This window comes from Carcharhinus amblyrhynchos, chromosome 13 (assembly GCF_965287045.1).
Source record: "Carcharhinus amblyrhynchos chromosome 13, sCarAmb.v2.hapA, whole genome shotgun sequence".
NCBI lineage: Eukaryota > Metazoa > Chordata > Chondrichthyes > Carcharhiniformes > Carcharhinidae > Carcharhinus > Carcharhinus amblyrhynchos.
In genome coordinates this window covers 77,256,367-77,280,515 of record NC_137336.1, presented here as the reverse complement: position 1 = coordinate 77,280,515, position 24,149 = coordinate 77,256,367, and the positions used below count along the sequence as shown (strand labels likewise).

Below are 24,149 nucleotides of genomic sequence, written 5' to 3'. Positions count from 1 at the left end.
TTTTGAAGAGCATCTGAGTGAAGAGTTGTGTTGAGGCTGGAAGAAAAGCAACACCCGAACAGGGACTTGAACCCTGGACCCTCAGATTAAAAGTCTGACGCTCTGCCGACTGAGCTATCCGGGCTCCTCCCCGTTGACCCAACCGCGCTCTCACAGGAATTTCGACGAGATAAGATTGCAGGAGAGTTCGTTCTTTAATTTGAGTGGGGAAGTGTCATGTTATCCACTTTAAATTCAAGATGAGTATTTCCTGTCACTTTCTAAATGTCCAAAAATCAAATCGGGCTCAGCATTTCATCCATTTGGCACCACAAGCATCTCATCATTTCACCCACTTTACATTCTTCCTCTCTCCTTCCTATATTGCGAAAGCCTTTGACACAGGGCCCAAAAAAGGCCTCTGAAGGGATCATGTCAAAGTTCGACTGTCCCCCCACCCAACGCCAAATTCATTCACATGGTACACTACTTCCATGTTGGCATGACGGCCAGAGTACTGGATGGTGGAGAATCCTCTGAGGCATTCCCGGTCACCAATGGCCTCAAACAGGTCGGTGTGCTCGCACCCACACTGTTCAGTATGATGTTTACTGCCACGCTGAATGATGTCAGTTGAAGGCGGAAAAAAACCATAAAGATAGATACCTGGCATAAAAATAGCTGTCCGGCACATAAGGGGTTAAAAGTCATTAAACCTGCACTGACTTCCAACACAGACACTGACTTTCAAACACAGACAACTAGTTAAAATCTAAACCACAGGACAGAGAGTTAATTAAATTAAAACGGGGAACAGACGCTTCACGAAGCCAGGCACCTTAAAAGAGATAAAGATAGTCCTGGGACAGTGGCGTCTGAGAGGGAGATGAAGAACAGGAATGCATAAACTCAAAGGAACCACTTTCTACAAGAATAGAATAAAATTAGGTCATTGATAAAGAGGAAATGTACCCATTCATGCAACAATGTGATATTGAAACGATAATGGCTGTACCTGTCCATAATAATGAGCTAAGAAATGTTGTACCCATTTGACAATAACGATGTGATAATCGTGTCCGGTCCACCTATTGTATAAAGGGTATAAAGATGGACCGCTTCTATTGTTTCTTCGAGGGAAGGTTGCTGTCCAGTACCGCGAGGTGCTGGTGCCTTTTCTCCACGAAGCTTCGTTAAATAAAACTGTATTGTTATTCCTCTAGTCTGACTCCGAAGTGGTAATTTTCCCACAACACCTTCCAGGACAGTGTTTCTGGAATCAGCCTCAAATACAGAGTGGATGGGAAGCTTTTCAACCTGAGGAGACTTCAAGCTATTACCAAAGTGAAAGAGACTGTTCCGAGAGATGTCCTCTTTGCCGATGACTGCGCCCTGTATGCTGGCCCAGAGCCAGAGATGCAAGTCAGTATGGACAAATTTTCCACGGCTTGTGACACCTTTGGACTCACCATCAACATTAAAATGACGGAATTCATGCACCAGCCTGCTCCTCGTAAACCGTACACAGAACCCATAATCACAATCAAAGGGCAGAAACTACAGGTAGTGAACCAGTTCACTTATCTTGGCAGCACCCTCTCCCAAACGGTGAGAATTGATACAGAAGTTAACTGCAGAACAGCAAAGGCAAGTTCTGCTTTTGGTGGACTGCGCTCCACTGTATGGGAGTGTCGAGGAATCAGCCCAGCAACAAAACTGAAGGCCTACAGCGCTGTGGTACTCACTACCCTCCTGTATGCCTGTGAAATGTGGACTGTGTATCGAAGACATGCAAGACAACTCAATCATTTCCACATGACGTGTCTTCGCAGAATATTACGCATCCGATTGCGAGAAAATGCACCAGACACTGAAGTTCTCTCTAGAGCAAGTCAACCATCAGTCCACACACTGCTCCTGAGAGCACAGGCCCGGTGGCAGGACATGTCATCCGCATGTCAGATGAGCACAAACCCAAACAGCTCCTTTTTGGGAACTCTCTACTGGAAAACGCTCGCATGGAGGGCGGAAGAAACGTTTCAAAGACACACTCAAAGCCTCCCTGAAGTCGCTTGACATTGACACGACCACTTGGGAAACGCTGGCAGAAAACCGCCCTACCTGGCGCTGCCTCACCCACAAAGGCTGTCAAGCTCACGAAGCAAGGTTTATTGCTGTAACACAACTTAAGCGTGAGCTGCACAAGTCCAGAGCCACCAGCACAACAACTACAGTGTCTACACAGGTCTGTCCAATGTGTGCCAGGACATTCCCTGCCCGAATTGGCCCTGATCAGTCACCTTCGGACACACCGCAACCAGACTCAAAATGACTAATGGTGTCGAGGTCCTCGTCGCTGACGATGGACGAACAACAATAATTAAAATGGTTGAATTTTGCTGCTGGCGACACTTGCAATGGTCAATAGCGTGGAGGAATTGTCAAAGGAGAACTGTTAATGGATTTTGAAGAACACCTCGTTGAACAGTTGCGTTCAGGCTGGAAGAAAAGCAACGCCCGAACAGGGATTTGAACCCTGGACCCTCAGATTAAAAGTCTGATGCTCTACCGACTGAGCTATCCGGGCTCGGTGCAGCACCGCCTTTCCCTCCGTTGAACAAGCCGCGTTCTGGCATGGAGTTCGACGAGATAAGATTGAAGGAGAGTTCACTTTCTAATGTGGCTGGGGAAATGTCTTGTTATCCACTTCAAATTCAAGATGAGTGTTTTGCGTCATTTTCTAAATGTCCAAAACTCCGATCGTGCTGCGCGTTGCATCTATTTTGCCCAAAAAGGAACTCATCAAATCTCCGACTTTACATTCTTCCTCTCTAGCTCCCACACTGCCCCTCAAAGTAAGTCAACTGTTGTTCAGTTTGTTCACGCACTTGCCTAGTAGGCTGACATTCCTGAGTTAAAATCTCCGTGCTACTTGTTTGTGCATTTCACCTTGTACAATTTGAAGTAAATCACCATCTCTCTGAGGATCTGCTTCTTGCATAAGGCAAAGTTTCAACATGAATTGTGCAAACCTCATTCAGTGAAATATATTTCAATTTTAAGTGCCAGGGAACCAATTGTAACATCTTGCAGAGTTTTAATTCCACAGCGTGAAGGTATATCTTGAAATTCCTTGTCGATGGGAAATGTATCAAATTCTATATTTCATATGAACTTTCAATATTATTTCGACCAACAGGAGTGGGAAGTGCGTTACATTTGAAAGCAAACCTGAATATCGTTAACATTCCCACTACCAGTGCGAATTCTTTCCTTAAGATAAAGTTTATTTATTACTCACAAATAAGGCTCACATTAACACCGCAATGAAGTTATTGTGAAATTCCCAAATTCGCACAGTCCGGCGCTTGGCCGGGTCAATGCACCGAATCAACACGTGCTTTTGACTGTGGGGTGACACTGGAGCACCCAGAGGGAACCCATGGAGAGAAGGTTCAAATCCCACGCAGACAGTGACCCAAGTCGGGAATTGAACCTGAATCTCTGGCGCTGTGCGATTGCAGTGCGAACCACTGTGCAACCTTGGGGAGTCTGCCATCGCATTTTTCATGAAGAGGAACACTTGAACCCATAGCTCACGGGGTTGAGAATCAATAGCTTGCAAATTATGAGAACACGGAGGGGGTTGAATGTCCGGGAGAGACACAAAGTGACCAGTGGACTGATTCGCTACAATGAAACATTGTTACTTGATGGAGAATAGAAATTTGAAAGCATCACACGAACAAGGATTTGGACTCTGGATCTTGAAGATGAAATGTCTGATATTCTACCCACTGAGCTATCCGTGCTCAGCGTTTTTTTTCCTGGTTGGCCCAACACTGCGTGGTTACAATTTTAAGTTTCTTCCGCCAGTTAGCCAATATCTTCTGATAATATCTCTCACACAGACGTTTGGCGTTGGGTTTAAGACAGTCCCTGCTTCTTCCCACTTACACAACTCCTCCTCAAGCCTCACTTCCTTCCAAACATTTGCTTTAAGAATGATGGTCATGAACCTGAAAGCCTTCCAGTTGCCGCCAGCTCAGTGTCCGCACCATTCTATCGCTGTTTCGGCTTGACAATCATTCACGGTGAGGGTCGCGGTGAGATGGTGCGGCTGCAGGGTGTTGGAGTGGGAGGGAGTGGGGTAAAGTGTGGTTTGTTTAGCTGGCTCAGAGCAATACGTTGCAAATATTAATTTATACAAATCCTTATCTCTGCACTTCTCTCCAAAACACCACTCCATCGTTTTAAACAGACTCTCATTTAGCATACGAGGCATCCAAGTTTGAATGGCTCCGTTCGGGTTTGAATGGCCGGGGCAGATCCGATGTGAACAGAAATGCAATCCATGCTCTAAAACAGTGTGACTCGATACGAGAACAGAGATTTAAAAACATCATCCGAACACAAACTTGAAAGCTCAAATCTCAGGTTAAAGTTTGATGCTTGACTGAGCTGTCCCGGACCTGGCATCGTCTTGACAGGTATTATGGTGAGGATGGCATTGGGAATATGGTGCAGGACTGAAAAATGGGAGTGTTTCTGTGTCTATGTGTGTGTGTGTGTGAAGAGGGGCGGCAGTGGTGTGGCGGGGGCGGGGGGGGCATGGATGTGGGATTGGTTGGGGTTTTTACCTGACTAAGAGCAATACGTTGCAAATATTCATCTGCAAAAATAATTATCTGTGCAGCTCTCTCCGAAGCATCACTCTAATCTCATTTAACAGCATTTAATCAATACAAACCAGTGGAGAATAAGGAAGGACATTGGTCGCTTTGAAAATCCTTCGAAATGCATATCGTGGGAAATGAGGACGCTGAAGAACCGCTTTCGCACCCTCCATTTAGCGTGTTTCACAATGTTTCAGAGAACGGGAATTGCAATCAAGGATCGATTCTGAACCTAAACCCTGGAATGATGAGATTCTAATGGTTTGGTTAACTACGTTTGGGGAGGCAGCTCTGGAGACCACGGGCGAACAGTCACTTTATAATAATCCCCTTCAGAAGACACCTTTTCCATCGCTGCAGCGCATGTGGTGCAGCTACTCCTACTTTCGGAAAGGAAGTTCCCGCACTTGATGCCAACAGCAGTCAGAGAATGGGTGATATCGCTCAAAGTGAAGACAGAGTCCGTCCTTTGGAGGGATAACTTTCGGCAGTGATGGGGTAATTAATTGCCCTGACAATAAAACTTTATCAATGAAAATAGCTCTCAATCTATTCTTGAAACAAGGCGCTTTAACCAACTTTGCCACGACCCCAACGCAGTGATGGAAACACTGGGACGTGATGGAGCATCGAGATTAAATGCAGCGCTTGGTCAGGATTTGAACTTTGCACTTTCAGTGAAAAGTCTGGTGCTCCACCAACTGAGCTCCCGGGACTTTGCTGAAATGATTGTACAGCGCGATTTACAGGTTGGGTCCGAGTATTTCATGGCTGAAATTTTCATATCCTCCAGCAGTGTAATCTAATATCTACAGGTTATTTCTCTCACTCAGACATTCGCCGTTAGGTTTAAGACGGTCACTGCCTCCCTCTCAATTACACAGCGACTCTCTCAGAAGACTAAGGAAATTTGGCAAGTCATCTACGACTCTCACCAACAGAGCTTCACAGAAAGCATTCTTTCCGGTTGTATCACAACTGGGTATGGGCTCCTGCTTTGCCCAAGATTGCAAGGAACGACAAATTATCGTGAATGGAATCCAATCCATCACGGAAACCAGCCTCCCATCCACTTCCTGCTGCCTCGGCAAAGCAGTCAGTATAATTCAGGACCCCACACCCCCCGGACAGTCTCTCTTTCACCTTCTTCCATCGGGAATAAAAAAAAGTTTGAGATCACTTCCAACCGATTCCAGAACAGCTTCTTCCCTGTTGCTGTCAGATGTTTGAATGGACTTCCCATGCATTAAGTTGATCTTTCTCTATACCCTACTATGTCTGTAACACTACATTCTGCACCCTCTCGTTTCCTTCTCTATAAACGGTATGCTTTGTCTGAATAGTGGGCAAGAAACAATACTTTTCACTGTATGTTAATACCTGTGACATTAATAAATCAAATCAAATCAAATTCTCTCTCTCAAACCACACTGCCTCTCCAAAATTTGCTTCACAAATGATCGTCCCACAACTGAAAGAATTCCAATTGGGACCAACGCCGGGCCCGCAACATGGAAACGCTGTTTTGTCAGCAAAATTATTCACTGTGAGGGTCACGTTGAGATGGAGGAGTTGCAAGATGGTGGAGTGAGGAGTGGGAATGGGGGATGAGATTGGGGGTGGCATGGGGTGTTTGCCTGAGTCAGAGTAATACGTTGCACATATTTACTTGTAGAAATCCTTACCTGTGCATTACTTTCTGAAACACCACTTTAACCTAATAAATAGACCCTCATTTATGTCCAAATTTTCTGTTCTCTGTGCCCAGATGCTGTTGGACCTTCGGTGACTTTCCAGCATGTTTGCTTTTCTTTCAGATTGCAGGATCCACTGCTGCTTTGTTCTCTGTGCTGGCGCCGTGCCTCAGTTGGTTGAAGCGCCTCAGTTACTTAGGGAGCAATATGGTCCTGAGTTCGAATCTCAACAGCACCTTCGTCTTAGTGACATTTTGAAACAAAATCCCACTTGCTGTCAGACGGCGCAACTCGACCATCGCACAGTTGCGCAGCAGGAAAAGGCGGCCAGAGGCGCATTTTGGCTCTGCCGCCCATCAAACACCTATTAAAATGGTTGCTTTTTGCTGATGGCGAGACTTGTAATGGTCAATGGCGTGTGAGGACTTGTCAAAGGACAACTGTTCACCGATTTTGAAGAACATCTCGGTGAACAGTTGCGTTGAGGCTGGAAGAAAAGCGACGCTTGAATAGGGACTTGAATCCTGGACCCTCAGATTAAAAGTCTGATGCTCTGCTGACTGAGCTATCCGAACTCCAGACTCCACACAGCTTTGCTTCTCCCTCCGTTGAACAAGCCGGGATACTACCTCGAACAGGGGGAATCTCCCCCTTTATACTCTTTTACAGCAATTAGTCACGGACAGACAGTATAACTTCACCCAGATCATGTGCTTAGCAACAGCAAAAGTAAGTACAAATACACTATGTGAGTAAAAAATGTCGAAAACCCGCTCCCCCTCCAGTTGCCATTGAAACTGCAGGTCCACCATTGCTCCAGTGTGAGATAGCAACCGTTCTCATACATATCTTGGGATGTTGCTTTGCCCACAAAATGAATGTTATCTCCTTCAAACAAGGACAGAGTGACAGTTCAGAATAAGGAGTATGTACTGATGTCAGCACAATTTGTCTCAAACAAGATGCAGTTAATCACAGCTTTTAAGCTAATGGAGACATAGAACATAGAAAAACTACAGCACAAGCAGGCCCTTCGGCCCGCAAGTTGCGACCTATTAGACTTACCTATAACCCTCAATCCTATTAAATCCCATGTACTCATCCAGAAGTCTCTTAAAATACCCTATCGAATTTGCCTCCACCGCCACTGACGGCAGCTGATTCCATTCACCCATCACCCTCTGAGTGAAAAACTTAGGCCTGATATCTCCTCTGTACCTACTCCCCAGCACCTTAAACCTGTGTCGTCTCGTAACAACCATTTCAGCCCTGGGAAAAAGCCTCTGAGAATCCACTCGGTCAATACGTCGCAACATCTTATACAACTCCATCACGTCACTTCTCATCCTTTGTCTCTCCAAGGAGAGAAGACCGAGCTCCCTCAAACTATCCGCATATGCCATGCCACCCAATCCAGGCAACATCCTTGAAAATCTCCTCTGCACCCATTCAACCGCTTCCACATCCCTCCTGTAATGAGGCGACCAGAACTGAGCACAGTACTCCAAGTGTGGTCTGACTAGGGCCTCATAAAGCTGCAGTAATTTCTCCCCACTCCTAAACTCAATCCTCTGATTGGTGAAGGCCAGTACACCATACGCCTTCTTAACCACATCTTCTACCTGCGAGGCTGATTTGAGTCCTATAGACCTGAACCCCAAGATCCTTCTGATCCTCTACACTACAAAGAGTCTTACCTTTGATATTATACTCCTTCATCCCGTTTGACCTGCCAAAATGGACCACTGCACATTTATCTGGGTTGAAGTCTATCTGCCACTTCTCCGCCCGGTCTTACATCCTATCTATGTCACGCTGCAACTTCTGACAACCCTCCAGACTATCCACAACACCACCAACCTTCGTGTCGTCGGCAAACTTACCACCCCATCCCTCCACTTCCTCACCCAGGTCATTTATGAAAATGACAAACAGCAAGGGTCCTAGAACAGATCCCTGGGGCGCTCCACTGGTGACCGACCTCCATGCAGAAAAAGACCCATCCACAACCACTCTCTGCCTTCTGCGGGCAAGCCAGTTCTGGATCCACAAGGCAACAGCCCCTTGGATCCCATGCCTCTCACTTTCTCAAGAAGATTTGCATGGAGAACCTTTTCGAGCGCCTTGCTGAAGTCCATATAAACCACAACTACCGCTCTTCCTTCGTCAATGTATTCAGTCACATTTTCAAAGAACTCAACTAGGCTCGTAAAGCACGGTCTGCCTTTGACAAAGCCGTGACATTTCAGTTTATCTTAAAGCAACCAGCTGCATTTGCAATTTTGCAGGATCTCAGCTTGCAAAACCTTTTGAACAAAAGGCCAAGATCATAGGAGATTCATGGGATGTTAACCCCTTAACATCTCATTCCGGCCATCAAGCACGTGTCTATTCTATCAGAACAGTGAGACTCTTTCGCTCTGCCCAGATCTTCAAACTGTTAACGACGGCTTTTGTTCATATGTTCACCTTTGACGAAGAATTTGCCGCAGCTTCAATGCATTTGATTTTCAAAATTGTGTTCTCTATTTCCAGCAAGCCATCCATGAAAATGAAATTGGATTGTCACTGAACACTTCGTTCGGCAGCTTGTTCCTATTGCTCAAGAATAAACTGAAATGGTTTCGCAGCTTTAATATCCCGATCACCCTTCCTCCCACACCCCTTGATCCCTTTTGCCCAAGAGACAAACGTAATCTCTTCTTGAAATCAAACACAGTTTTTCTTCAAGTACATTGTGTGGTAGTGAATTGCGTACATTCAGCACCCTCTGGGTGAAGAAATTTCCCGAGACTTTGTTTCTGTTCTCTGTGCCCAGATGCTGTCGGAGCTTCGGTGATTTTCCAGCATGTTTGCTTTTCTTTCAGATCGCAGGATCCACCCTAGTTTGATTTTATTTTTATATACAGATTGTTATGAAACCCTAGCTGTGTCGTTGGCGCCGTGGCTAAGTTGGTTGAAGCACCTGCCTAGTAAATAGGGGGTTCTATGTTCGAATCTCTGTGGCACCCTCTCATCAGTGGCGTTTTGCAACAAAATCACTCTTGCTGTCAGACGCCGCAATACGACCGTCACACAGTGGGACAGCAGCAAAAGGCGGCCACAGGCGCATTTCGCCTCTGCCGGCCATCAAACACCCATTAAAGTGATTCAATTTTGCTGCTGGCGATTCTTGCAATGGTCAATCGCGTGTGAGGAATTGTCAAAGGACAACTGGTAGTCGATTTTAAATAACATCTCGTTGATCAGTTGCGTTGAGGCTGGAAGAAAAGCAACGCCCGAACAGGGACTTGAACCCTGGACCCTCAGATTAAAAGTCTGATGCTCTACCGACTGAGCTATCAGGGCCCCCGAAAATAGCGCGTTTCCCTCCGTTGAAGAAGCCGCGCTCAAACATGGAGTTCGGCGAGATAAGATGAAGGAGAGTTCACTTTCTAATCTGAACAGGGAAATGTCGTGTTATCCACTTAAAATTCAAGATGAGTGTTTTGCGTCATTTTCTAAATGTCCAAAATTCCAATTGTGCTGAGTATTTCATCTATTTTGCCCAAAGAGAACCTCATTTCTCCCACTTTGCATTCTTCCTCTCTCCTTCCTATATTGCGTCTCAAAATAAGTCAACTGTTGTTCAGTTTGTTCATGCACTTGCCTAGTTGGCTGATATTCCTGAGTTAAAATCTCCGTGGTACTTGTTTGTGCATTTCACGTTGTACAATTTGCAGTAAATCACCATCTCTCTGAGGATCTGCTTCTTGCATAATGTAAAGTTTCAACATGAATTGTGCAAACCTCACTCAATGAAATATATTTCAATTTTAAGTGCCAGGGAACCAATTGTAACATCTTACAGATTGTTGATTCCACAGCGTGAAGCCAATCTTGAAATAGTCTTGTTGATTGGAAATGCATCACCTTGGGTGATTTTCCAGCCTGTTTGCTTTTCTTTCAGATTGCAGGATCCACCGTAGTTTGATTTAATTCTAATATACAAATTTTAATGAAGCTGGGATCGTTGCCTTGGTGCCGTTGCTAAGTTGGTTAAGATCCTGAGTTCGAGTCTCAGCGGCATCTTCGTCTAAGTGACATTTTGCAACAAAATCACTCTTGCTGTCAGACGCCGCAACTCGACCGTCACACAGTTGGACAGCAGGAAAAGGTGGCCAGAGGCGCATTTCGACTCTGCCGGCCGTCAAACACCGATGAAAGTGATGGACCTTTCCTGGTTGCGAGACTTGCAATGGTCAAAGGCGTGCGAGGAATTGTCAAAGGACAACTGTTAATCGGTTATTGAAGAACATCTCGTTGAACAGTTTCGCTGAGGCTGGAAGAAAAGCAACGCCCGAACAGGGACTTGAACCCTGGACCCTCAGATTAAAAGTCTGATGCTCTACCGACTGAGCTATCCGGGCGCTGGTTACCACGACTTCTCCCTCCGTTGAGCAAGCCGCGCTCTGACATGGAGTTGGACGAGATGAGGTTGGAGGAGGGTTCGTTTTTTTAATGTGGGTGGGTAAGTGTCATGTTATCCACTTTAAATTCAAGATGAGTATTTCCTGTCACTTTCCAAATGTCCAAAAATCAAATCGGGCTCAGCATTTCATCCATTTGGCACCACATGCACCTCATCATTTCACCCACTTTACATTCTTCCTCTCTCCTTCCAATATTGCGTCTCAAAGTCAGTCAACTGTGCTTCAGTTCGTTCATGCACTTGCCTAGTAGGCTGACATTCCTGAGTTAAATTCTCCGTGCTACTTATTTACGTATTTCACGTTGTACAATTTGAAGTAAATCACCATCTCTCTGAGGACCAGAAGTTTCAGTGTCCTGCATTCTACAGCATAAAGTGTCCCTTTGGCACAATGAGTCTGTTCCGGACATCAAGCACGTGTCTGTTCTATCTAAACAGTGAGTCATTTTCTCTCTGCACAGATCATCAAATTGTTAACGACGGCTTTTGTTCAGAGGTACATCCTTGACAAATAATGTGCCGCAGCTTCAAAATTGTGTCTCTATTTCCAGCAAGCCATCCGTGAAAATGAAATTGGATTGTCACTGAACACTTGTTAGGCAGCATGTTCCTATTGCTCAAGAATAAACTAAAATGGTTTCCAACCTCAACAATTCTAACACTGCAGAGCAGCCTCCAAAGTAACCAGTTAATAGAGGAAAGTTGCTGGCAAATCTGGCCTCCACGTCCTCCCAAGCAATTACAGTCTTGTTTGTTGATGTTTTGAGTATCTGTCAGCACATCGGAAAAGGGACATGAGTAGTGAAGTAGGGAAAAGGTGAATGCATTTTGTACCTGAAGGGAAAGGGTTAATGCATTTTGTATCTAAAATGTGCCACAAACATAACATTTCATCATATTTGATCTTCTAAAACCTATATTGCTTATACTGTTCCTGACATTAATATAAGTTATTTGTACATGTATTACATGCTTTAACTCCCATTTTTATCAAGACAGATAGTTTAATGTGGCTGTTATCTTGTAGACTGTAAATCTTACCTGTTTGTCTTAGTTGGGCATCGTTATACAGTTTACAATACCAGCTTTTAACAGCTGCTGTTGGCAGATCACGATACCGGCATTTAACAGGAAGAGTCCTGCTGGGACAGCCACCATCGCACAATTAACTTCAAAGACAGGGAAGCCGGTACTGCTGCAGAAGGGTCTCCTGTGTCCTGACTCCAGGACTGGAATTCCTGATTAACTCTGGGGCTGCATCACGCCTCAGGAAGGAAGAACTGGAGGTCTGGCAGGAACGGGAACTTTGAATCATGATTCCTGCTGGAGCTCATAATGTATAAATACCCACTTGTGTTTGTGTTCCAGGAGAAGTCTGGCAGAGTTTCTCTCAAAACTCTGGAATGTACGCCAGAGTTTTGAAATAAAAATCACTGTATTTTGACTCGCCAACAGCCTGAGGTCTTATTGTACCTACAACAAGGAGCATCCACTTAGCTTTAGTAAATCCATATAACTAAAATACAAAATGCTGAAAATCTCTGCATTTGTCGAGAGAGAACAAAGACAATGTTCCGAGTCAGGATGACATTCCCTCAGGATGCAGAATCTGAACATTGGAAAAGAAGCCGGAAGCAGGACTGGGTGGTTGGGCCCTTAGAGACTGCCCCGCCATTCATTTTGATCATGGCCGATCATCGAATCCTGATCACCCTTCCTCCCATACCCCTGGATCCCTTTTGCCCAAGAGCCAAACGGAATCTCTTCTCGAAATCAAACAAAGTTTGTCTTCAAGTACATTGTGTGGTAGTGAATTGCACACATTCAGCACCCTCTGGGTGAAGAAATTTCCCGAGACTTTGTTTCTGTTCTCTGTGCCCAGATGCTGTAGGAGCTTCGGTGATTTTCCAGCATGTTTGCTTTTCTTTCAGATTGCAGGATCCACCCTAGTTTGCTTTTATTTTTGCGTACACATTGTAATGCAGTGTGGCTGAGTGCGTTGGTGCCGTGCCATGGTTGGTTAAAGCACATGTCCCAGATGCCAGATGGTCCTGTAGTTCGGATCTAAGCAGCACCTTCATGTAAGTGACGTCCTGCAACAAAATCACTCTTGCTCTGAGACGCCGGAACTCGACCGTCACACAGTTAGACAGCAGGAAAAGGCGGCCACAGGCGCATTTCGGCTCTGCCGCCTATTAAAATGGTTGAATTTTGCTGCGGGAGACACTTGCAACGGTCAATGGCGTGTGAGGAATTGTCAAAGGACAACTGGTAATCGATTTTGAAGAACATCCTGTTGAACAGTTGCGTTCAGGCTGAAAGAAAAAGCAACGCCCGAACAGGGACTTGAACCCTGGACCCTCAGATTAAAAGTCTGATGCTCTACCGACTGAGCTATCCGGGCCCCGGGCAGCGCCCCTTTTCCCTCCGTTGAACAAGCCGCGCTCTGACATGGATTTCGAGGGGATGACATTGAAGTCGAGTTCATTTTCTAATGTGAGAGGGGAAATGTCATGTTATTTACTTTAAATTCAAGATGAGCGTTTTGCGTCATTTTCTAAATGTCCAAAACTCCAATCGTGCTGCGCCTTTCATCTATTTTGCCCAAGAAGAAACTCATCAAATCTCCCACTTCACATGCTTCCTCTCTAGTTCCCACACTGCGCCTCAAGTGAGTCAACTGTGGTTCAGTTCGTTCATGCACTTGCCTAGTAGGCTGATACTGCTGAGTTAAAATCTCCGTGCTACTTGTTTATGCATTTCACATTGTACAATTTGAAGTAAATCACCATCTCTCTGAGGATCTGCTTCTTGCATAATGCAAAGTTTCAACATGAATTGTGCAAACCTCACACAATGAAATATATTTGAATTTTAAGTGCCAGGGAACCAATTGTGACATCTTACAGAGTTTTGATTCCACAGCGTGAAGCCAATCTTGAAACAGCCTTGTTGATGGGAAATGTATCAAATTCTATATTTCATATGAACTTTCAATATTATTTCAACCAGCAGGAGTGGGAAGTGCGTTACATTTGAAAGCAAATATGAATATCGTTAATATTTCCAGGACCAGCACGAATTCTTTCCTTTAGGTAAAGTTTATTTATTAGTCACAAGGGTCACATTAACACCGCAATGAAGTTATTGTCAAGTTCCCAAACTCGCCACAGTCCGGCGCTTGGCCGGGTCAATGAACCGAATCAACACGTGTTTTTGACTGTGGGATGACACTGGAACACCCAGAGGAAACCATGGAGAGAAGGTTCGAATCCCACAGAGACAGTGACCCAAGTCGGGAATTGAACCTGAATCTCTGGCGCTGTGCGATTGCAGTGCGAACCACTGTGCAACCTTGGGGTGTCTGCCATCGCATTATTCATGGAGAGGAACACTTGAACCCATAGCTCACGGGGTTGAGAATCAATAGCTTGCAAATTATGAGAACACGGAGGGGGTTGAATGTCCGGGAGAGACACAAAGTGACCAGTGGACTGATTCGCTACAATGAAACATTGTTACTTGATGGAGAATAGAAATTTGAAAGCATCACACGAACAAGGATTTGGACTCTGGATCTTGAAGATGAAATGTCTGATATTCTACCCACTGAGCTATCCGTGCTCAGCGTTTTTTTTCCTGGTTGGCCCAACACTGCGTGGTTACAATTTTAAGTTTCTTCCGCCAGTTAGCCAATATCTTCTGATAATATCTCTCACACAGACGTTTGGCGTTGGGTTTAAGACAGTCCCTGCTTCTTCCCACTTACACAACTCTCCTCCTCAAGCCTCACTTCCTTCCAAACATTTGCTTTAAGAATGATGGTCATGAACCTGAAAGCCTTCCATTGCCGCCAGCTCAGTCTCCGCACCATTCTATCGCTGTTTCGGCTTGACAATCATTCATGGTGAGGGTCGCGGTGAGATGGTGCGGCTGCAGGGTGTTGGAGTGGGAGGGGGTGGGGGAAAGTGTGGTTTGTTTAGCTGGCTCAGAGCAATACGTTGCAAATATTAATTTATACAAATCCTTATCTCTGCACTTCTCTCCAAAACACCACTCCATCGTTTTAAACAGACTCTCATTTAGCATACGAGGCATTCAAGTTCGAATGGCTACGTTGGGGTTTGAATGGCCGGGACAGACACGATGTGAACAGAAATGCAATCCGTGCTCTGAAACAGTGTGACTCGATACGAGAACAGAGATTTAACAACATCGTCCGAACACAAACTTCAACGCTCAAACCTCAGGTTAAAAGTTTGGTGCTTGACTGAACAGTCCCGGACCTGGCATCGTCTTGACAAGTATTATGGTGAAGATCGCATTGGGAATATGGTGCACGACTGAAGAATGGGAGTGTGTGTGTGTGTGTGTGTGTGTCTATGTGTGTGTGTGTGTGTGTGAGGAGGGGCGGAGTTGGTGGGGGAAGGGGGGCGGGAATGGATGTGGGATGGGTTGGGGTTTTTACCTAAGAGCAATACGTCGCAAATATTCACCTTCAAAAATAATTATCTGTGCAGTTCTCTCCGAAGCATCACTCTAACCTTATAAATAGGCACTCATCGATTTCCAAACTTTAGATAGCTGCCTGACTGAATGCAAACCAATATTTTATTCAGGTAACAACTTTTAATCAATACAAACCAGCGGAGAATAAGCAAGGACATTGCTCCCTTTGAAAATCCTTCGAAATGCATGTTGTGGGAAATGAGGGCGCTGAAGAATCGCATTCGCACCCTCCATTTAGCGTGTTTCACAATGTTTCAGAGAACGGGAATTGCAATCAAGGATCGACTCTGAACCTAAACCCTGGAATTATGAGATCCTAATGGTTTGGTTAACTATATTTGGGGAGGCAGCTCTGGAGACCATGGGCAAACCGGCACTTTATAATAATCCCCTTCAGAAGACACCTTTTCCATCGCTGCAGCGCATGTGGTGCAGCTACTCCTACTTTCGGAAAGGAAGTTCCCGCACTTGGTGCCAACAGCAATGAGAGAATGGGTGATATCGCTCAAAGTGAAGACAGAGTCCATCCTTTGGAGGGATAACTTTCGGCAGTGATGGGGTAATTAGTTGCCCTGACAATACAACTTTGTCAATGAAAATACCTCTCAATCTATAACCAACTTTGCCACGGCTCCAACGCAGTGATGGAAACACTGGGACGTGATGGAGCATCGAGATTAAATACAGCACTTGATCAGGATTTGAACGCTGCACTTTCAGGTGAAAAGTCTGGTGCTCCACCAACTGAGCTCCCGGGACTTTGCTGAAATGATTGTACAGCGCGATTTACTGGTTGGGTCCGAATATTTCATGGCTGAAATTTTCATATCCTCCAACAGTCTAATCTAATATCTACAGATTATTTCTCTCACACAGACATTCGCCGTTAGGTTTAAGACGGTCACTGCCTTCCTCTCAATTACACAGCGACTCTCTGAGAAGACTAAGGAAATTTGGCAAGTCATCTACGACTCTCACCAACAGAGCTTCATAGAAAGCATTCTTTCTGGTTGTATCACAGCTTGGTATGGGCTCCTGCTCCGCCCAACATTGCAAAGAACGACAAAGTGTCGTGAATGTAACCCAATCCATCACACAAACCAGCCTCCCATCCATTGACTCTGTCTACACTTCCTGCTGCCTCGGCAAAGCAGCCAGTATAATTAAGGACCCCACACACCCCGGACATTCTCTCTTTCACCTTCTTCCATCGGGAAAAAGATATAAAAGTCTGAGGTCACTTCCAACCGACTCAAGAACGGCTTCTTCCCTGTTGCTGTCAGATGCTTGAATGGACTTCCCATGCATTAAGTTGATCTTTCTCTACACCCTACTGTGTCTGTAACACTACATTCTGCACCCTCTCGTTTCCTTCTCTATAACCGGTATGCTTTGTCTGAATAATGGGCAAGGAACAATACTTTTTGCTGTATGTTAATACCTGTGACATTAATAAATCAAATCAAATCAAACTCGCTTACTCAAACCACACTGCCTCTCCAAAATTTGCTTCACAAATGATCGTCCCACAACTGAAACAATTCCAATTGGGACCAACACCGGGCCCGCAGCGTGGAAACGCTGTTTTGTCAGCAAAATTATTCACTGTGAAGGTCACGTGCAGATGGTGGAGTTGCAAGATGGTGTAGTGAGGAGTGGGAATGGGGGATGAGATTGGGGGTGGCATGGGGTGTTTGCCAGACTCGGAGCAATACGTTGCAAATATTCACTTGTAGAAATCCTTACCTGTGCATTACTCTCCGAAACACCACTTTAACCTAACAAGTAGACCCTCATTCATGTCCACATTTTCAGTTCTCTGTGCCCAGATGCTGTTGGACCTTCGGTGATTTTCCAGCATGTTTGCTTTTCTTTCAGATTGCAGGATCCACCCTAGTTTGCTTTTACTTTTATATGCAGATTGTAGTATGCCCTCACTCACTATACAGGCGCCGCGACTAAGTTGGTTAAAGCACCTGCCTCGTAAGCAGGCGGTTATGAATTCGAATCTCAGTGGCACTTTGGCTAAGTGGTATTTTGCAACAAAATCACTCTTGCTGTCAGACGCCGCAACTCGACCGTCACACAGTTGGACGGCGGCCACAGGCGTATTTCGGCTCTGCCGGCCATCAAACACCTCTAAAAATGGTTGAATTTTGCCGCTGGCGACACTTGCAACGGTCAATCGCGTCTGAGGAATTGGTCAAAGGACAACTGGTAATGGATTTTGCATAACATCTCGTTGAACAGCTGCGTTCAGGTTGGAAGAAAAGCAAAGCCCAAACAGGGACTCGAACCCTGGACCCTCAGATTAAAAGTCTGACGCTCTACCGACTGAGCTACCCGGGCTCCGGAAACCGGGGCTTCTCCCTCCGTTCAACAAGCCGTGATACTACCTCGAACGGGGGCAATCTCCCCCTTTATACTCTTTTACAGCAATTAGTCACGGACAGACAGTATAACTTCACCCAGATCACGTGCTTAGCAACAGCGAAAGTTAGTATAAATACAGTATGTGAGTAAAAATATGTCGAAAACCCACTCCCCCTCCAGTTGCCATTGAAACTGCAAGTCCACCATTGCTCCAGTGTGAGTTAGCAACTGTTCTCATGTATATCTTGGGATATTACTTTGCCCATAAAGTGAATGTTATCTCCTTCAAACAAGGGCAGCATTTAGCCCAGTCCAGTCGAGACCGATTTAATAAAGCCAAGAGTTCTGTTATTTACAAGTCCAACGTGATAGTACAGAAAAAGGAGTATGTGCTGATATCAGCACAAGTTGTCTCAAACAAGATGCAATTAATCACAGCTTTTAAGCTAATGGAGACATAGAACATGGAACATAGAAAAACTACAGCACAAACAGGCCCTTCGGCCCACAAGTTGCGCTGAGCACATCGCTACCCACCAGACTTATGTATAACCCTCAATCCTATTAAATCCCATGTACTCATCCAGAAGTCTCTTAAAGGACCCTATCGAATTTGCCTCCACCACCATCGACGGCAGCTGATTCCACGCACCCATCACCCTCTGAGTGAAAAACTTAAACCTGACATCTCCGCTGTACCTACTCCCCAGCACCTTAAACCTGTGTCCTCTCGTAACAACCATTTCAGCCCTGGGAAGAAGCCTCTGAGAATCCACCCGATCTATACCTCTCAACATCTTATACACCTCTATCAGGTTACCTTTCATCCTTCGTCTCTACAAGGAGAAAAGACCGAGCTCCCTCAAACTATCCTCATATGCCATGCCACCCAATCCAGGTAACACCCTTGTAAATCTCCTCTGCACCCATTCAATAGCTTCCACATCCCTCCTGTAATGAGGCGACCAGAACTGAGCACAGTACTCCAAGTGGGGTCTGACTAGGGCCTTATAAAGCTGCAGTATTTTTCCCCCACTCCTAAACTCAGTTCCCTGATTGCTGAAGGCCAGTACACCATATGCGTTCTGAACCACATCCTCTACCTGCGAGGCTGATGTAAGAGTCCTATGGACCCGGACCCCAAGGTCCTTCTGATCCTCTACACTGCTAGGAGTCTTACCTTTGATATTATGCTCCTTCATCCCATTTGACCTGCCAAAATGGACCACTGCACATTTATCCAGGTTGAAGTCCATCTGCCACTTCTCTGCCCAGTCTTAGATCCCATCGATGTCACGCTGCAACTTCTGACATCCCTCCAGACTATCCACAACACCACCAACCTTCGTGTCGTCGGCAAACTTACGAACCCATCCCTCCACTTCCTTATACAGGTCATTTATGAAAATTACAAACAGCAAGGGTCCCAGTACACATCCCTGGGGCACTCCACTGGTGACCGACCTCCATGCAGAAAAAGGCCCATCCACAGCCACTCTCTGCCTTCTGCGGGCAAGCCAGTTCTGGATCCACAAGACAATAGCCTCTTGGATCCCATGCCCTCTCACTTTCTCAAGAAGATTTGCATGGGGGACCTTATCGAACACCTTGCTGAGGTCCATATAAACCACATCTACCGCCCTTCCTTCGTCAATGTATTTGACACATTTTCAAAGAACTCAACTAGGCTCGTAAAGCACGGTCTGCCTTTGACAAAGCCGTGACATTTCACTTTATCTTAAAGCAACCAGCTGCATTTGCAATTTTGCAGGATCTCAGCTTGCAAAACCATTTTTACAAAAGGTCAAGTTCACAGGAGATTCATGAGATGTTAACCCCTTAACATCTGATTCCGGCCGTCAAGCACGTGTCTATTCTATCTGAACAGTGAGTCTCTTTCTCCCTGCACAGATCTTCAAACTGTTAACGACGACTTTTGTTCATATGTTCATATTTGACAAATAATTTGCCGCAGCTTCAATGCATTTGATTTTCAAAATTGTGTCTCTGTTTCCAGCAAGCCATCCGTGAAAAAGAAATTGGATTGTCACTGAACACTTCGTTCGGCAGCATGTTCCTATTGCTCAAGAATAAACTGAAATGGTTTCGCAGCTTTAATAATCCCGATCACCCTTCCTCCCACACCCCTTGATCCCTTTTGCCTAAGAGACAAACGGAATCTCTTGAAATCAAACGAAGTTTATCTTCAAGTACATTGTGTGGTAGTGAATTGCACACATTCAGCACCTTCTGGGTGAAGAAATTTCCCGAAACTTTGTTTCTGTTCCCTGTGCCCAGATGGTGTAGGAGCTTCGGTGATTTTCCAGCATGTTTCCTTTTGTTTCAGATTACAGGATCCACCGTAGTTTGATTTTATTTTTATTTATAGATTGTAATGGGAGCCCCGGTGTGGCGTTGGTGTCGTGGCTCAGTTGGTTAAAGCGCCTGTTTAGTAAACAGGAGATCCTGAGTTCGACTCTCATGCGGCACCTTCTCGTCAGTGACATTTTCCAACAAAAACCCACTTGCTGTCAGACGCCGCAAATCGACAGCCACACAGTTCGATAGCAGGAAAAGGCGGTCAGAGACGCATTTCGGCTCTGCCGCCCATCAAACACCTCGTCAAATGATTCAGTTTTGCTGCTGGCGACACTTGCAATGGTCAATCGCATGCGAGGAATTGTCAAAGGACAACCGTTAATCGATTTTGAAGAACATCTCACTGTAGAGTTGCGTTGAGGCTGGAAGAAAAGCAACGCCTAAACAGGGACGTGAACCCTAGACTCTCAGATTAAAAGTCTGATGCGCTACCGACTGAGCTATCCGGGCTCCCAAAAGGCGGGTGCTCCCCTCCGTTGAGCAAACCGCGCTCTCACAGGAATTTAGACGAGATAAGATTGGAGGAGAGTTCGTTCTTGAATGTGAGTGGGGAAGTGTCATGTTATCCACTTTAGATTCAAGATGAGTATTTCCTGTCACTTTCTAAGTGTCCAAAAATCAAATCGGGCTCAGCATTTCATCCATTTGGTACCACAAGCACCTCATCATTCCACCCACTTTACATTCTTCGTCTTGTTCCTATATTGCGAAAGCCTTTGACACTGTCAGCCGACAAGGCCTCTGGGGGATCAGGACAAAGTTCGGCTCCCCCCTCAAGCCCCCCAAATTCATTCAGATAGAACATAGAACATAGAACATTACAGCGCAGAACAGGCCCTTCGGCCCACGATGTTGCGCCGACCAGTTAAAAAACAATGACCCTCTAACCTAAACCAAACCCTTAGCATCCATAAACCTATCCACGGATCTCTTAAACACCCCCAAACTAGGCGCATTTACAACTGCAGCAGGCAGGGCATTCCAATCCCTCACCACCCTCTGGGTAAAGAACCTACCCCTGACATCCGTCCTACAACTACCATCCCTTAATTTAAAGCTATGCCCCCTCGTGCTAGCTTTCTCCATCCGAGGAAAAAGGCTATCACTGTCCACCCTATCTAAACCTCTAATCATCTTATATGTTTCAATAAGATCCCCTCTTAGCCGCCTTCTTTCCAACGAAAACAACCTCAAATCCCTCAGCCCCTCCTCATAGGACCTCCCCTCCATACCAGGCAACATCCTGGTAAACCTCCTCTGCTCCCTCTCCAAATCCTCCACATCCTTCCTATAATGTGGGGACCAGAACTGCACACAATACTCCAAGTGCGGCCGCACCAGAGTTTTGCACAGTTGCAACATGACGCTGCGGCTCCTAAATTCAATCCCCCTACCAATAAACGCCAAGACACCGTATGCCTTCCTAACAACCCTATCTACTTGATTCCCAACTTTCAGGGATCTATGTACACATACACCTAGATCCCTCTGTTCATCCACACTATTCAGAGTCCTACCGTTAGCCCTATACTCTACACATCTGTTATTCCTACCAAAGTGAATTACCTCACACTTTTCCGCATTAAACTCCATCCTCCACCTCTCGGCCCAGCTCTGCAACTTATCCAAGTCTCCCTGTAGACTAAGACACCCTTCCTCACTATCTACCACACCTCCGACTTTGCTGTCATCAGCAAATTTACTAATCCACCCAAATATACCCTCATCCAGATCATTTATAAAAATTACAAACAGCAGTGGCCCCAAAACAGATCCCTGATGCACACCACTCGTAACTGAACTCCATGTCGAATACTTACCATCAACCACCACCCTCTGTCTCCTATCCGCCAGCCAATTCCTAATCCAATTTCCTAGATCACCCTCAATCCCATACATCTGCAATTTCTGCAGAAGCCTTCCATGGTGAACCTTATCAAACGCCTTACTAAAGTCCATATATACCACGTCAACTGCCTTACCCCCATCCACCTCTTTGGTCACTTTCTCAAAAAACTCAATAAGGTTAGTAAGGCACGACCTACCCTTCACAAACCATGCTGACTATCTCCAATCAATTCATTACTCTCTAAATAACTATAAATCCTATCCCTAATAATTTTTTCTAAAATCTTGCCCACAACAGAAGTAAGACTCACCGGTCTATAATTCCCGGGGAAGTCTCTGTTCCCCTTCTTAAACAATGGGACAATATTCGCTAACCTCCAATCTTCTTGCACTATACCGGTGACCAACGATGACCTGAAGATCAGAGCCAGAGGCTCTGCAATCGCCTCCCTTGCCTCCCAGAGAATCCTAGGGTAAATCCCGTCCGGCCCAGGGGACTTATCTATTTTCAAACCCTCAAGAATAACTAGCACATCCTCCTTATCAACTGCAATACTATCCAGTTTACAACACTGTAACCCAGTGTTCTCCACAGCTACATTTATGTCCCCCTGCGTGAACACCGAAGAGAAATATTGGTTCAATGCCTCTGCAATCTCTTCCAGTTCCACACATAATTTCCCACTGCTGTCTCTAACTGGCCCTAATCTTGCCCTAATCAACCTTTTGTTCTTAACATATCTATAGAACGCCTTAGGATTCTCCTTAATCCTATCAGCCAAAGTCTTCTCATGTCCTCTTTTAGCCCTTCTTAACTCTCTCTTTAACTCCCTCCTAGCCAATCTAAAGCTTTCTAGTGCACTACCTGAGCCCTCAAGTCTCATCCGGACATAAGCCTCCTTTTTCTTTTTAACCAGCGAATCAACTTTCCTAGTGCACCACGGTTCCCTAGCCTAGATGGTACGCTAGTTCCATGATGGCCAGAGTACTGGATGGTGGAGAATCCTCTGAGGCATTCCCAGTCACCAATGGCCTCAAACAGGGCTGCGTGCTGGCACGCACACTGTTCAGCATGATGTTTACTGCCATGCTGAATGATGTCAATTGAAGGCGGAAAAAAACTATAAAGATGGATACCTGGCATAAAAATAGCTGTCCGGCACATAAGGGGTTAAAAGTCATTAAACCTGCACTGACTTCCAACACAGACACTGAGTTTCAAACACAGACAACTATTTAAAATCTAAACCACAGGATAGGCAGTTAATTAAATTAAAACGGGGAACAGACGCTTCAGGAAGCCAGGCGCCTTAAAAGAGATAAAGATAGTCCTGGGATAATGGGGTCTGAGAGGGAGATTAAGAACAGGAATGCATAAATACAAAGGAACCACTTTCTACAAGAATAGAATAAAATTAAGTCATTGATAAAGAGGAAATGTACCCATTCATGGAACAATGTGATATTGAAACGATAATGGCTGTACCTGTCCATAATAATGAGCTAAGAAATGTTGTACCCATTTGACAATAACGATGTGATAATCGTGTCCAGTCCACCTATTGTGTAAAGGGTATAAAGATGGACCGCTTCTGTTGTTTCTTCGAGAGAAGGTAGCTGTCCAGTGCCGCGAGGTGCTGGTGCCTTTTCTCCATGAAGCTTCGTTAAATAAAACTGTATTGTTGTTTCTCCAGTCTGACTCCGAAGTGGTAATTTTCCCACAACACCTTCCAGTGTTTCTGGAATCAGCCTCAAATACAGAGTGGATGGGAAGCTTTTCAACCTGAGGAGACTTCAAGCTATTACCAAAGTGAAAGAGACTGTTCTGAGAGATTTCCTCTTTGCCGATGACTGCGCCCTGTATGCTGGCTCAGAGCCCGAGATGCAAGTCAGTGTGGACAAATTTTCCACGGCTTGTGACAAATTTGGACTCACCATCAACATTAAAATGACCGAAGTCATGCACCAGCCTGCTCCTCGTACACCGTACACAGAACCCATAATCACAATCAATGGGCAGAAACTACAGGCAGTGAACCAGTTCACTTATCTTGCCAGCACCTTCTCCCAAGCAGCAACTATTGATACAGAAGTTAACTGCAGAACAGCAAAGGCAAGTTCTGCTTTTGGTGGACTGCGCTCCACTGTATGGGAGTGTTGAGGAATCAGCCCAGCAACAAAACTGAAGGTCTACAGCGCCGCGGTACTCACTACTCTCCC

At 45.4% G+C, this 24,149-nt stretch overlaps 7 non-coding genes across 7 annotated transcripts; 1 reads left to right on the top strand and 6 right to left on the bottom strand.

The window, feature by feature from the left end:
- Positions 1-51: 51 nt before the first annotated feature.
- trnak-uuu (transfer RNA lysine (anticodon UUU)) lies at positions 52-124 on the bottom strand. Its single transcript has one exon. It is a non-coding gene; the product is annotated as a tRNA-Lys (tRNA).
- A 2,369-nt stretch (positions 125-2,493) lies between these two features.
- Positions 2,494-2,566, bottom strand: trnak-uuu (transfer RNA lysine (anticodon UUU)). The gene has a single exon. It is a non-coding gene; the product is annotated as a tRNA-Lys (tRNA).
- A 7,058-nt stretch (positions 2,567-9,624) lies between these two features.
- trnak-uuu (transfer RNA lysine (anticodon UUU)) lies at positions 9,625-9,697 on the bottom strand. The gene has a single exon. It is a non-coding gene; the product is annotated as a tRNA-Lys (tRNA).
- A 988-nt stretch (positions 9,698-10,685) lies between these two features.
- Positions 10,686-10,758, bottom strand: trnak-uuu (transfer RNA lysine (anticodon UUU)). The gene has a single exon. It is a non-coding gene; the product is annotated as a tRNA-Lys (tRNA).
- A 2,393-nt stretch (positions 10,759-13,151) lies between these two features.
- Positions 13,152-13,224, bottom strand: trnak-uuu (transfer RNA lysine (anticodon UUU)). Its single transcript has one exon. It is a non-coding gene; the product is annotated as a tRNA-Lys (tRNA).
- Positions 13,225-17,605: 4,381 nt separating this feature from the next.
- Positions 17,606-17,678, bottom strand: trnak-uuu (transfer RNA lysine (anticodon UUU)). The gene has a single exon. It is a non-coding gene; the product is annotated as a tRNA-Lys (tRNA).
- A 2,441-nt stretch (positions 17,679-20,119) lies between these two features.
- trnat-agu (transfer RNA threonine (anticodon AGU)) lies at positions 20,120-20,194 on the top strand. Its single transcript has one exon. It is a non-coding gene; the product is annotated as a tRNA-Thr (tRNA).
- The last annotated feature ends 3,955 nt before the right edge of the window (positions 20,195-24,149 follow it).